General features: G+C 48.2%; 2 non-coding genes and 2 pseudogenes across 2 annotated transcripts; 2 read left to right on the top strand and 2 right to left on the bottom strand.

The window, feature by feature from the left end:
* The window catches only part of LOC138273938 (neuronal acetylcholine receptor subunit alpha-7-like), a 29,261-nt pseudogene extending 27,505 nt beyond the window's left edge, over positions 1-1,756 (top strand).
* A 50-nt stretch (positions 1,757-1,806) lies between these two features.
* Positions 1,807-15,269, top strand: part of LOC138273939 (neuronal acetylcholine receptor subunit alpha-7-like) — a 29,461-nt pseudogene continuing 15,998 nt past the window's right edge.
* Positions 11,243-11,369, bottom strand: LOC138273961 (small Cajal body-specific RNA 4). The gene has a single exon (XR_011200332.1). It is a non-coding gene; the product is annotated as a small Cajal body-specific RNA 4 (non-coding RNA).
* LOC138273954 (small Cajal body-specific RNA 4) lies at positions 14,542-14,668 on the bottom strand. Its single transcript, XR_011200325.1, has one exon. It is a non-coding gene; the product is annotated as a small Cajal body-specific RNA 4 (non-coding RNA).

Consider the following 15,269-nt stretch of genomic DNA (forward strand, 5'->3'; position numbering starts at 1 on the left):
CTTCATTCCTTCCTAAGGTGGTTACACCGTTTCATGTAGGCCAGTCCATCACAATGCCTACCTTCTACGCACCCCCACATCCTTCCCATGAGGAGGAGAGACGCCACCGTCTGGATCCAAAAAGAGCATTGGCGTTCTATCTCAATCGTACTAAAGACTTCTGGGTGGACGATCAACTCTTTGTTGGCTATGTGGGAGTGAAGAAACGGAAGGGGGTGCAGAAACGTACCATCTCTCAATGGGTGCTTCTTTGCATCAAATGTGCTACGCTTTGGCGAAAAAGCAACCTCCTGAAGGCTTGTGGGCTCATTCTACCAGGGCCACTGCTGCATCCACTGCGTTAGCATGCGGAGTTCCTGTCCTTAATATCTGTCAGGCAGCTATGTGGGCGTCTCTGCACACGTTTGCTAAGCATTACTGTCTGGACAGCCAGGTCCGACGGGACGGCTACTTTGGTCGTTCGGTCCTGCAGGACTTTCTAGTATGATCTTAGTTCGCAGCCCACCACCGAGGATGGCATTGCTTGGGTATCTATTCTAAGATAAGGAATCTGCAACTAGAAGTCTCTATCAGATGTACAAGTTACTTACCTTCAGTAACGATATATCTGGTAGAGACATATTTTAGTTGCAGATTCCTTACCGCCCACCCATCCTCCCTGCTTGTGAACTGATTTCTAGGGACAGGGATTCCCCCTTTGAGGTCCTTACCTCTAGCGCACCAATATCAAAGTTCTTAGCGGCTCTGCGCTCTGGCGTGGAAAGTCATTAAAAGAAACTGACGTCACTGCATGAGTGCGGCGTCTATGTACTGCTCCCGACATCATCAGTGTGACCACGATGCCTACGACGCCTGCGAAGTCAACCGACGCCACCTACCGACGTGCAAGGGTATTGCTCGAAGAAAAAATCTCCGGATCCAGTCTGACGCTTAGGGGAAAATTCTAAGGTAAGGAATCTGCAACTAGAATATGTTTCTACCAGATATATCGTTACCGAAGGTAAGTAACTTGTACATATATTATAAATGTAATATTGTTGCAGCAGGAAAGCATTAACATAATGTTTAAGAACATCCATTTCTGCATGTCCTGTAGCTCTCCCTCAGGTCCGCTAGTCTTAAACCCTTGTTCTCAGTCTTTTGGTGTTGACAGGGTGAATAGGGTCTTGTGAAAAACTCTGCTTTATGCCCCTCTGTGTCTTTGCTTTCCCTAGGTGCAGATCTTTGTTCTGAAATGGTGTGCCTGGTTCCTGAGGATGAAGAAGCCTGGGGAGGAAGCTGAGCCAAGGCCCCAGTGTACCCCAAGCCTTCTGAGTTGCAGCTCTGACAGCGAACACACCACTCCTGACCGGCATGGCAGTGGTCCTAACAGTGCCAATGGAAACCTACTATACATTGGATTCCGAGGCCTAGAAGAGCTGCACCATACCACTGGCAAGACCTCAGACCTTTTGCACAAGCAACCTGACTTCCCTGCTTCTCTTTCCCTGCACTCCAATGGGGTGCCGCCCAGCGGGCACAGTTCAGAGCCGGGTGATCCCCAACTTGAGAAGATCCTAGAGGAGGTGCAGTACCTGGCAGATCGTTTCCGTAGCCAGGATGCAGACGAGGCGGCCTGCAATGAGTGAAAATTTGCCGCCACAGTCATTGACCGCATGTGTCTGGTGGCTTTTACCATCTTCAACATCATCTGCACTATTTCCATCCTGATGTCAGCATCAACTTCGTGGAAGCTGTATCCAAAGACTACATCTAGGGATAAGCCACCCTACCTCGGGTTCAAGGTCGGATTGAGGAGACTGGTTCATGTGGCTGGTCTTTGTGTCGCTTAATGCAAGGGCCAGCAAGGACAAAGGAGGAGGAAAGAAGCCTGGTGACCTGCACAACTTCCACCTGATGGCTGCCCAGTGTCAGTACTGCCACTCAGAATCCTGGACAGTGTTGTGGGTGGACATTTTAGAGTACTACATTGCACCGGGCCTTTCGTGCCCCTCCTTGTGGAAGTCCAAAAGCAGTTTATGCCAGTTGTTTCAAACCGCTATAATGAGAACTTGTGGTTTGCTTACAACGAGGCATTCTCATTTGTTGCTAGCGCTACCATTTGCAATTGTAGCATGTGACTCTTGCAACTGGCCATTATTTGTGTTATAGGTAGAGCAATAGCACAATCTATTAAACTATATGTAGGAAGTTGGCACTATAAATACTATCTCAAAGTGAAAGATAGTGTGCACAGAGTCCAAGGCTTCCCCTTAAGAGGTTAATAGTGGCAAAATTAGTTAATTCTAATGCTTTATTTTGTGGTAGTGTGGTCGAGCAGGAGGATTATCAGAGGGTAGTGTTAAGCATTTGTTGTACACACACAGGCAATAAATGACGAACACACATTCAAAGACTTAACTCCAGGCCAATGGTTCTTATATAGAAAAATATATTTTCTTAAGGTATTTTAGAACCACAAGATTCAAGATTTGAGGTAAGTACATAAAATGCAAGGTACTTCACACACGTAAGTATGGAACTTTGATTTCAAACATTAGTACACACAGTTTAGATTAAAGTGGCAATACGCTATTTTAAAAGTGGACACTGCAAAAATCAACAGTTCCTGGGGGAGGTAAGTTTGGTTAAGTTTCTCAGGTAAGTAAAGCACTTACACAGTCAGTCTCCTGGGCATAGGCAGCCCACCATTGGAGGTTCAAGGCAACCCCAAAGCCACAGCACCAGCAACACAGGGCCAGTCAGGTGCAGAGGTCAAAGGAGGGCTGAAAACACATAGGTGCCTATGAAGAACAGGGGTGCCCTGGATCCAGTCTGCTAGCAGGTAAGTACCTGCGTCCTCGGGGAGCAGACCAGGGGGGTTTTGTAGAGCACTGGAGGGGTGGGGGGTGGGGGACGGACACAAGCCCAAAAAACACACCCTCCGTGGCACAGGGGCGGCCGGGTGCAGTGGACAAAGTAGGCATCGGGTTTGCTATTGAAAGCAATGGAGGGACCCGGGGGTTACTTAGGCGATGCAGGCAAGGCACAGGGGTCTCCTCAGGCCAGCCACCGACTGGGCTAGGAAGAGGGCTGCCTGATGGTCGCTCCTGCACTGGAAGGTGGTACCTCTCTGTCCTGGGGGCTGTGGTTCAGTGCTTGGTCCAGGCGTCAGGTTCCTTGTAAACTGGCAGTCGCGGTCAGGGGGAGCTTCTGGATCCTCTCTGCAGGTGTCACTGTGGAGGTGCAGGGGGGTCGACTCAGGGTACCCACGTCATCGTAGTCGCCTGGGAGTCTTCTCTGCAGTGTTGGTTTACCTGAACTCGAGCAGGGGGCATTGGGTGCACAGTGTGAAGTTTCACGCTTCCGGCAGGAAGAGAGAGTTCTTTAAAAGTTGTTTCTTTGTTGCAAAGTTGTTTCAGTTTTTGACCAGTGCCGCTGTTCTCAGGAGTTTCTTGGTCCTTCGGGTTCAGGGCAGTCCTCAGTCCTCAGAGGTCGCTGGTCCTTGTTGGATGCATCGCAGTGCAGGTTCTTAGAGTCTGGAAACAGGCCGGTAGGGCTGGGGCCAAGTCAGTTGTCATCTCCGCAGGGCTTACAGGTCAGCAGTCCTACTTCTTGTTGTAGGTTGCAGGAATCTGATTTCCTGGGATCAGGGTCGTCCCTCAATACTAAATTTAGGGGTGTGTTTAGTTCTGGGGGCAGTAGCCAATGGCTACTGTCCTGGAGGGTGGCTATACCCTCTTTGTGCCTCCTCCCTGAGGGGAGGGGGGCACATCCCTATTCCTATTGGGGGAATCCTCCAAACTCAAGATGGAGGATTTCTAAAGGCAGGGGTCACCTGAGCTCAGGGAACCTTAGGGGCTGTCCTGACTGGGGGTTGACTCCTCCTTGTTTTCCTCATTATCTCCTCCAGCCTTGCCGCCAAAAGTGGGGACAGTGGCCAGAGGAGCGGGCATCTCCACTAGCTGGGATGCCCTGTGGCAGTGTAACAAAGGGGGTGAGCCTTTGAGGCTCATCGCCAGGTGTTACAGTTCCTGCAGGGGGAGGTGAGAAGCACCTCCACCCAGTACAGGCTTTGTTCCTGGCCACAGAGTGACAAAGGCACTCTCCCCATGTGGTCAGCAAGGGACTTACTTGGGTGCCAGGGTTGTGCCAATTGTGGAGACAAAGGTACTGGTTAGCAGGGTCCCAGCACAATTTCAAATCATAACTTGGCATCAGCAAAGGCAAAACGTCAGGGGGTAACCATGCCAAGGAGGCATTTCCTTACAGGGAATCCTCCAGAATCAAGATGGAGGATTTCTAAAGACAGGGGTCACCTCAGCTCAGGATATCTTAGGGGCTGTCCTGACTGGTGGGTGACTTCTCCTTGTTTTTTTCATTATCTCCCCTGGACTTGCTGCCAAAATTGGGGGCTGTGTCCATGGGGCGGGCATCTCCACTAGCTGGAGTGCCCTGGGGCATTGTAACACGAAACCTGAGCCTTTGAGGCTCACTGCTAGGTGTTACAGTTCCCGCAGGGTGGAGGTGCTAAGCACAAAGGCTCTCACCCCAGGGAATCAGAAACTTGTCTCTCAGCAGCAGGCTGGCACAGACCAGTCAGTCCTGCACTGAAAGATTGGGTAAAATACAAGGGGCATCTCTAAGATGCCCTCTGTGTGCATTTTTTAATAAATCCAACGCTGGTATCAGTGTGGGTTTATTATTCTGAGACGTTCGATACCAAACATCCCAGTATTCCGTGTAGCCATTATGGAGCTGTGGAGTTTGTTTTTGCCAAACTCCCAGACCATATACTTAATATGGCCACACTGTACTTACAATCTCTAAGAATAGACATAGACACTGTAGGGGCATAATGCTCATGCAGCTATGCCCTCACCTGTGGTATAGTGCACCCTGTCTTAGGGCTGTAAGGCCTGCTAGAGGGGTGACTTACCTATGCCACAGGCAGTATTTTGTGGACATGGCATCCTGAGGGGGATGCCATGTCGACTTTGCCTTTTTCTCACCACCAAAACACACCATCTACAATGGCAGGGTGCATTTGTTAGGTGAGGGGTCTCTTAGGGTGGCACAGCATATGCTGCAGCCTTTAGGGATCTTCCCTGGTCACAGGGCTCTTGGTACCACTGGTACCTTTTACAAGGGACTTATCTGTGTGCCAGGGGCGTGCCAATTGTGGAAACAATGGTACATTTTAGGTGAAAGAACACTGGTGCTGGGGCCTGGTTAGAAGGATCCCAGCACACTTCTTAGTCAAGTCAGCATCAGTATCAGGAAAAAAGTGGGGGGTAACTGCAACAGGGAGACATTTCCTTACACAAGCCTCCCCCCAGCCCACAGGCCAGGAGACTCAGCCAAAGCTGGGAGAGTCTTCCTAGTCTGTCAGGCGAGGAAGAGTAGGGAAAATAGGCTGGTTTGTTGCAGGGCCTACTCTGCCTTACATCCTCCTGTTCAGGTCATTCCCTCTGGGGAACTACCCACTTCCACAGTGATAGGACCTAGTCCGAATTGCCTCTTGTCTGACTTTTTAATGTCTTCACCTATTTTCTCTATTTTGGGTTTAGAGGTATCCACCTCTGCTAATCTCATTTTAGCCAGGGTCACACCCCTAGTTTACCCAAAGAGGTTACCCATAGCCGGAGTAACCCCACCATGACCAACATGGTCAGGGGGCCTAACTTGCTATTTGGCATGGGGTCAGACCACCATGCCAAGGATAGTGCAGCCATAAAGGCTAACACCCAGCAGGGGCCACTGACAGCTGTCAGTGCCCAGAACCACACCTTTAGCTCTTCACCTACAAGGGAAGAAGCTAAGTTACAGGCTTCTTTGGGTTCAGGGTGCCTGTCTGCTGTGTTGGAGTGGGGGGTTACTGCATCTTGTAGTAAACACCCTTCTTCCACTCTTTCTTCTGTTAACTGAGGAGCCACCCACTCCAGTTGAACAGTTGCCTGACTAGTCAGGACTTCTTGTGGGCCAGGTTGGACTTTACCAGTGCCACTTTTGGAGTTCTCCCTTACTGGAGCAGAATCTCCTTGGCTTACTGGAACCTTGGCTAAAGGTTACCCCCCTTTCCTACTCTGTTTTCTTTTCTTTTTATTCTGCGGCCTACTTGCAGTTACGGCAGAGGTAGCACCTCCAGAATCCTTGGGAGAGGGCTGGTACTGGACCAGTTCCCCTCTTAGGCTCTGAGTAACCTCTGGTTAGTCATTTCCAAGGAGGAAATCAAGGGGGAGGTCTGGTCTGACTACCACCCTTCTCTAGCTAAAAGTCCCAACCACTTCTATATGCACAAAAGCCACAGGCCTATCACTGACCCTGTCTGGGCTAACTCTTACTCTGGCAGTCTCACCTGGGATGTACTGGTTTGAGAAAACCAGCCTGTCATGCACAATAGTGTGACTGGCACAAGTGTCTCTCAGGGCAGTGGCTGGAATTCCATTCACCAGTAGGCGGTGGAAGTGTCTACTTCCCTCTGGAATCTCCAACTCACCTGTTGGGCCCTTTTTCAAGTTGAAGGCTATGAAGACCTCCTTATCTGGGGAGTCACCCCCAATGGCTACACTGGTTACCTCTGGGACTTTGCTATGGGGTTTGCTTTTGGGACAAGAAGTGTCCTTGGTGTGGTGCCCTGTCTGTCTACAGTTTTGGCACCATGCCTTAGTGGCATCCCAGTTCTTACCCTGGGACCCACCTTTGTTTTGGGTTGTGTCTTGGGGCCCACCCACCTGGTCTGGTTTCTAGGGGCCTACAGAGGACTCTCTTTCTTTGTCGTGTCACCCACTTTCTCCTGGGGAGGCTTTGTAACCCCTTTCATTTGGTCACCCCCAGTGGAAGTTTTGGTTACCCTAGTGTTGACCCAGTGGTCTGCCTTCTTTCCCAATTCTTGGGGAGAAATTGGACCTAAGTCTACCAGATATTGATGCAACTTTTCATTTAAGCAGTTACTTAAAATGTGTTCTTTCATAAACAAATTATAAAGCCCAACATAGTCATGCACTTCATTTCCAGTTACCCAACCATCCAGTGTTTTCACTGAGTAGTCTACAAAATTAACCCAGGTCTGGCTTGAGGATTTTTGAGCCCCCCTGAACCTAATCCTGTACTGCTCAGTGGAGAATCCAAAGCCCTCAATCAGGGTAGCCTTCATGAGGTCATAGGATTCTGCATCTTTACCAGAGAGTGTTAGGAGTCTCTCCCTACACTTTCCAGTGAACATTTCCCAAAGGAGAGCCCCCCCCCGTGAGATCTGTTTACTTTTCTGGTTGCACAAGCCCTCTCAAAAGCTGTGAACCACTTGGTGATGTCATCACCATCTTCATATTTTGTTACAATCCCTTTGGGGATTTTTAGCATTTCATTATTCTCTCTGACCCTATTTAAGTTGCCGCCACCATTAATGGGAACTAAACCCATCTCTTTTCTTTCCCTTTCTATGGCTAGGAGCTGCTTCTCCAAAGCCAATCTGTTGGCCATCCTGGCTAACAGGAGGTCATCTTCATTGAGGCTGCCCTCAATGTTTTCAGAGCTACTGGAATCCCCTATGGAAGAACCAGTCTTTCTGACTAGGATTTGAGGAGTCAGGGTTTGAGGGACCCTGTTCTCCCTATTTAGGACAGGAGGGGGGAAGTCATCCTCCTGTTCACTAATTTCCCCATCTGAAGTATTATCCTCAGAGGGGTTGTCCCTTTTGAACTCAGCCAAAAGCTCCTGGAGCTGTACTTTGGTAGAGTTGGACCCAGTTTTTATCTTTTTTAGCTTACAAAAAGACCTTAACTCTGACATCTTTAGATGCAGGTAACGGGTGAGGTTCAGTTCCACCACCATCTCATCTGTGCTAGACATTATTTCTCTAAAAGTTGGGATTACTTTTTAAGAATCTAAAACTATTTCTAGAACTTAATCCAAGCTTTTACAAAACAATAAACTCTAAAAGAAATGCTAACAGGGACTTACACAAGGCCCTAGCAGGACTTTTAAAAATTTAGAAAAATAGTTCCAATTGCAAAAATCAGTTTCTAATGACTATTTTTGGAATTAAGTCATGTGATCAGGTATTGGCTGAGTAGTCCAGCAAATGCAAAGTCTTAGACCCCACCGCTGATCCACCAATGTAGGAAGTTGGCTCTGTATATACTATTTCAAAGTAAGAAATAGTGTGCACAGAGTCCAAGGGCTCCCCTTAGAGGTAAGATAGTGGCAAAAAGAGATAATTCCAATGCTCTATTTTGTGGCAGTAGGCTTATCAGAGGGTAGTGTTAAGCATTTGTTGTACACACACAGGCAATAAATGAGGAAAAACACTGAAAGACTTACTCCAGGCCAATAGGTTTTTATTTAGAAAAATATATTTTCTTAGTTTATTTTAAGAACCACAGGTTCAAGATTTACAAGTAATACTTCAAATGAAAGGTATTCCATTTAGATACTCTAGGGACTTTGAATAATCACAATAGCATGTACCGTCTTTGTAGAAATGGCAATAAGCTATTTTAAAAGTGGACACAGTGCACAAATCAACAGTTCCTGGGGAGGTAAGTAGAAGTTAGTTTTGCAGGTAAGTAAAACACTTACAAGTCTCAAAGTTGGGTCCAAGGTAGCCCACTGTTGGGGGTTCAAGGCAACCCCAAAGTTACCACACCAGCAGCTCAGGGCCGGTCAGGTGCAGTGGTCAAAGAGGTGCCCAAAACACATAGGCTTCAATGGAGAACAGGGGTGCCCCGGTTCCAGTCTGCCAGCAGGTAAGTACCCGAGTCCTCGGGGGGCAGACCAGGGGGGTTTGTAGAGCACCGGGGGGACACAAGCAGGCACAGAAAGTACACCCTCAGGGGCACAGGGGCAGGCGGGTGCAGAGTGCAAACAGGTGTCAGGTTTTAGATAGGAAGTAATGGGGAGAACCGGGGGTCTCTCCAACGATGCAGGGAGGCACAGGGGGGGGCTCCTCGGGGTAGCCACCACCTGGGCTAGACAGAGGGTCGCCTGGGGGTCGCTCCTGCACTGGAGTTCGATTCCTTCAGGTCCTGGGGGCTGCGGGTGCAGTGTTGGTTCCAGGCGTTGGGTCCCTTGACACAGGCAGTCGCGGTCAGGGGGAGCCTCTGGATTTCCTCTGCAGGCGTCGCTGTGGGGGCTCAGGGGGGTCAACTCTGGCTACTCACGGGCTCACAGGCGCCGGGGTGTCCTCCCTGTAGTGTTAGTTTTTTCCGCAAGTCGAGCCGGGGGCGTCGGGTGCAGAGTGGAAAGTCTCACGCTTCCGGCGGGAAACGTGGGGTCTTTAAAGTTACTTCTTTGTTGCAGAAAGTTGCAGTTTCTTGAACAGGGCTGCTGTTCTCGGGAGCTTCTTGGTCCTTTAGATGCAGGGCAGTCCTCTGAGACTTCAGGGTCGCTGGTCCCTGTTGGATGCGTCGCTGGAGCAGGTTTTCGAAGTTGGAGACAGGCCGGTAGGGCTCGGGCCAAAGCAGTAGTCGTCTTCCTCCTTCTCTGCAGGATTTAGGTCAGCAGTCCTTCTTCTTTCTTCAGGTTGCAGGAATCTGATTTCCTGGGATCTGGAGAGCCCCTAAATACTGAATTTAGGGGTGTGTTTAGGTCTGGGAGGGCAGTAGCCAATGCCTACTGTCCTTGAGGGTGGCTACACCCTCTTTGTGCCTCCTACCTGTGGGGAGAGGGGCACATCCCTAATCCTATTGGGAGAATCCTCCTAACTCAAGATGGAGGATTTCTAAAGGCAGGGGTGAGCCTCAGCTCAGGACACCTTAAGGGCTGTCCTGACTGGTGGGAGCTGACTCCTTGTTTTTCTCATTATTTCCTCCAGCCTTGCCGCCAAAAGTGGGGGCAGTGGCCGGAGGGGCAGGCATCTCCACTAGCTGGGATGCCCTGGGGCGCTGTAACAAAAGAGGTGCGCCTTTGTGGCTCACCGCCAGGTGTTACAGCTCCTGCAGGGGGAGCTGAGAAGCACCTCCACTCAGTACAGGCTTTATTCCTGGCCACATAGTGACAAAGGCACTCTCCCCATGTGGCCAGCAACATGTCTGGTGTGTGGCAGGCTGGCAGGAACTGGTCAGCCTACACTAGAAGTCGGGCATGTATTCAGGGGGCATCTCTAAGATGTCCTCTGGGTGTATTTTACAATAGATTGTACACTGGCATCATTGTGTATTTATTGTGCTGAGAAGTTTAATACTAAACTTCACAGTTTTCAGTATAGCCATTATGGAACTGTGGAGTTCGTTTTTGACAAACTCCCAGACCATATACTCTTATGGCTACCCTGCACTGTAGGGGCATAGTGCTCATGCACATATGCCCTCACCTGTGGTATAGTGCACCCTGCCTTAGGGCTGTAAGTCCTACTAGAGGGGTGACTTACCTATGCCACAGGCAGTGTGAGGTTGGCATGGCACTCTGAGGGGAGTGCCATGTCGACTTAGTCATTTTCTCCCCACCAGCACATACAAGTTGTGAAGCAGTGTGCATGTGCTGAGTGAGGGGTCTCTAGGGTGGCATAAGGCATGCTGCAGCCCTTAGAGACCTTCCCTGGCAACAGGGCCCTTGGTACCAGGGGTACCAGTTACAAGGGACTTACCTGAGTGCCAGTATTGTGCCAATTGTGAAGACAAATGTACAGTTTTGGGAAAGAACACTAGTCCTGGGGCCTGGTTAGCAGGGTCCCAGCACAGTTTCAAATCATAACTTAGCATGAGCAAAGGCAAAAGATTAGGGGGTAACCATTCCAAGGAGGCATTTCCTTACAGACAGCCAAAAAACAGCCAAATGGCGCCAAATGACAGCCAAAACACTCCAAAAAACTGCCAAAAGACTTCTGACCTGGTCTGGAAGTTCACAAGCTAGGATACCCGATGAAGCGTCAAATGAGCCTTGCTCCTCTAATTGGAAATATTAGTATAATGTGGCCTGACTCTGTGGTATCCATACCTGGCATGTGACATTTACAGTTTTGGTAATATCGGTCCTATTAGCAAGCTGCCAAAAAAGACTTTCACTTAACAGATGGACTTCTTTCACCTGATGTACCCACAGAAAGGATACAATAAGACATATTGGCGTGGGTGCTATAACATCGCCCATACTAGACGTCACTCCAACGGTGCCCACAGGAAATGTAGAACACTGTCGGAAGCTAGATTACTATCCCTCGCCCCAGTGATCGCACTGAAAGAATTCTCCCACTGTTCAAAGCCAACACAGCCATGATGCATACTGCCACTAGAGCGCAACAACAATGAGCAAATGAGAACAGGGCAAATGTAGGAAGTAGTAACACGTCACTAGCTCTTCTTGAAACTGACAGTTCTCTACTTCCCTTTACTCTAGGGGGATAGTATCAGCAGAGCCTTACTTCATAGGCCTAACCTTCTTAATCCCCCATTAACAAAAACATTGGCTGTAGCTTCAGGGAGGATTTGGTACAGAATCTGACAAAATACAAATTCATAATTCCGAATGATTTTACTCAGGAGGATTCGGAAACCTGAAAGTCAACTGTCCTCATGAGGATAAAAATACACAAAATAACATATGGAAATAATTTATACATTTTCCGAACGCTATCGCAGAAAACTTACTGAATATCATATCACTTTACCTCACAGTTACCATTGATCACACCTGCCAATTAGTAGCTCAGATATCCCAATGTTAATATGCTTGATCATGTGTTCCCATTAGTAGTGACTATGACTGAGCGCAGCATCTAACCATTCAGCAAGTTACAAGTCGCAGGGTTCTTTACGTAATGCACTATGAACTGATCGTCCATGTGCCTGGAAGTGTGTCCCGCTCCCCACTCTGGTGCATCAAAGCTTGTCATATGGAACAAATCAAAGACGTGCTTCCGGGCACAAATTAAGTAAAAACCCTTAATATGTTAAACCTTGTAAATGCCTATGTAGCCATGGATTAATCCCCATTACTTGACTCAGTTATTAAACTGCACCCAAGAAGACCACAGAATTCGGTAACTGAGCACAGAGTATTACAAACTGAGAATTTTACTATTAGGTGAAAAACAGTAACTAGATTGTGCCACAGCAGCGCCAGAAGACGACAGGAAGAGAAATTAACCTTAACACTGGATAGAGCTGCTGAGATGAACGACCTAGAACAGATTGACAAACCATTTATTCAGTTGTCCCTTTTAGTTATTTTGGACCGTGAGGGCAGACGGGGCCGTTGAGGATCAAGAAAGTCGGCTTGATCAAATCAGAAATCCTCATGAGACAGTACAATATTTAGGCTGCCCTGAATTAATCCTTGCAAAAAGTTAAGGTGCAAGAAAGAGTCCTTTCCAACCAATTTCTGACAGGACGCTGTGTGTTATGAAATAGTTTGGCTCCAGAGAGGGTAAGGATCTTTAACTTAAAGGTAACAGAGCAGGGCTAATTTTGTCTTTGGATCATGCTACTGTTTTACACCTGAATGCTAACTCGCATATGCGCACATTGGTGAAGACTAGTCTCCCACCTATGCCCCCCGCGCCGAAAGAGCGCCGAATGGCCGCCAGAATAGCGCCGAGAGAGCGCCAAATGGCCGCCAGAATAGCGCCGAGAGAGCGCCAAATGGCCGCCAGAATAGCGCCGAGAGAGCGCCAAATGGCCGCCAAATGGCCGCCGAGAGAGCGCCAAATGGCCGCCGAGAGAGCGCCAAATGGCCGCCGAAAGAGCGCCAAATGGCCGCCGAAAGAGCGCCAAATGGCCGCCGAAAGAGCGCCAAATGGCCGCCGAAAGAGCGCCAGAATAGCGCCGAAAGAGCGCCAGAATAGCGCCGAAAGAGCGCCGAAAGAGCGCCAGAATAGCGCCGAAAGAGCGCCAGAATAGCGCCAGAATAGCGCCAGAATAGCGCCAGAATAGCGCCAGAATAGCGCCAGAATAGCGCCAGAATAGCGCCAGAATAGCGCCAGAATAGCGCCAGAATAGCGCCAGAATAGCGCCAGAATAGCGCCAGAATAGCGCCAGAATAGCGCCAGAATAGCGCCGAAAGACCACCGACAGAGAGCGCCAGGAGAGCGCCGATAGAGGGCCAGGAGAGCGCCGATAGAGGGCCAGGAGAGCGCCGATAGAGGGCCAGGAGAGCGCCGAACGGCCGCCAAAAGAGCGCCACATGACCGCCAAAAGAGCGCCGAAATACACATGACCGGCAAAATACCGCCCAAAAAAACGCCATAAAACCGCCAACAGACTTCTGGCTTGGTCTGGAAGTTCACAAGCTAGGATACCCCATAAAGTGTCAAATGAGCCTTGCTCCTCTAATTGGAAATATTAGTATACTGTGGCCTGGCTCTGTGGTATGCACACCTGGCATGTGACAGCCTCCTGTACCCATATATAAATTTACTTAGAACCATGCTGGCCTCTCAACCCTTTCAAAGGCTTTTTTGGCCTGCAACATGGGAAGATGCACAGGGTGAAAGCACAGAACTGCACTGGACTAGATTACTCAGACTCTTAAACAGGCTTGGTGTTGAACATTAATCTTATCCTAGGGGCTCAATACACAATATGCAATGCAAGAGAGCGAGCTCCACAAAAGAAAACTATGATGCAGACCGGCTCACAGTTCAACATTCAAAGCCCGTATTCTGTAGGAATTATGCTCACCGTGACGTCCAGATGAGGCCCTGGAACCATTTCTCTCTGGGAGTTCGGTTTTTATGCCCATAAGAGGTGGAATCGACCAAGACATCACGTTCCTGTCAGCAAAAACAAAAATGTTACTGAAAAAAGCGATACCCATGATTTCAAGAAGCAAAAATATTATTTTCTGGTACACCCACAGCCTACTGGAAGCCTAGTCCTCCTTCTGAATTTTACACAGAAGTTTAGCCCTTCAAGGACATAGAGATGTATGTGGAAGGGCAGAGGGAAAACAAAAAAGTCCAAAAAATAAACCACCACACAAAGCACCATCTTCACCCCTTGACCTTTCATCACCAAGTACTGCCTGTAACTATCTTTCTCTACAGTTAAATCTAGGCTTGCCAGGTTACCGATTGATCTTCCACTTCACAGATTTAATGAAAAGTATGCATTTTGGTGCAAGTTGGATCTGTACAGAAAGTTTGTCTGTGGTCGGTAACACCAAAACTGTGAGCATCAAGAGCTACTGAAATAGTGTGGGGTCCTGCTTTCTAATGTGGGCAGAATATTGCTTACACTTGAAAGCATTCAACTTTGTGTCCATGTTGTATTAAGGTGTCTTTGAGAGGGCAATTTTTTTTTTTTTTTTTTTTTTTACAGTTTTGGTAATATCGGTCCTATTAGCAAGCTGCAAAAAAGACTTTCACGTAACAGATGGACTTCTTTTACCTGATGTACCCCCAGAAAGGATACAATAAGACATATTGGCGTGGGTGCTATAACATCGCCCATACTAGACGTCACTCCAACGGTGCCCACAGGAAATGTAGAACACTGTCGGAAGCTAGATTACTATCCCTCGCCCCAGTGATCGCACTGAAAGAATTCTCCCACTGTTCAAAGCCAACACAGCCATGATGCATACTGCCACTAGAGCGCAACAACAATGAGCAAATGAGAACAGGGCAAATGTAGGAAGTAGTAACACGTCACTAGCTCTTCTTGAAACTGACAGTTCTCTACTTCCCTTTACTCTAGGGGGATAGTATCAGCAGAGCCTTACTTCATAGGCCCAACCTTCTTAATCCTCCATTAACAAAAACATTGGCTGTAGCTTTAGGGAGGATTTGGTACAGAATTTGACAAAATACAAATTTATAATTCCGAATGATTTTACTCAGGAGGATTCGGAAACCTGAAAGCCAACTGTCCTCATAAGGATAAAAATACACAAAATAAGATATGGAAATAGTTTATTAATTATCGAACGCTATCTCAGAAAACATACTGAATATCATATCAATTTACCTCACAGTTACCATTGATCACATCTGCCAATTAGTAGCTCAGATATCCCAATGTTAATATGCTTGATCATGTGTTCCCATTAGTAGTGACTATGACTCAGCGCAGCATCTAACCATTCAGCAAGTTACAAGTCGCAGGGTTCTTTACGTAATGCACCATGAACTGATCGTCCATGTGCCTGGAAGTGTGTCCCGCTCCCCACTCTGGTGCATCAAAGCTTGTCATATGGAACAAATCAAAGACGTGCTTCCGGGCACAAATTAAGTAAAAACCCTAAATATGTTAAACCTTGTAAATGCCTATGTAGCCATGGATTAATCCCCATTACGTGCATCAGTTATTAAACTGCACCCAAGAAGATCATAGAATTCGGTAACTGAGCACAGA

Source organism: Pleurodeles waltl, unplaced genomic scaffold, assembly GCF_031143425.1.
Source record: "Pleurodeles waltl isolate 20211129_DDA unplaced genomic scaffold, aPleWal1.hap1.20221129 scaffold_127, whole genome shotgun sequence".
In the NCBI taxonomy this organism is placed as follows: domain Eukaryota; kingdom Metazoa; phylum Chordata; class Amphibia; order Caudata; family Salamandridae; genus Pleurodeles; species Pleurodeles waltl.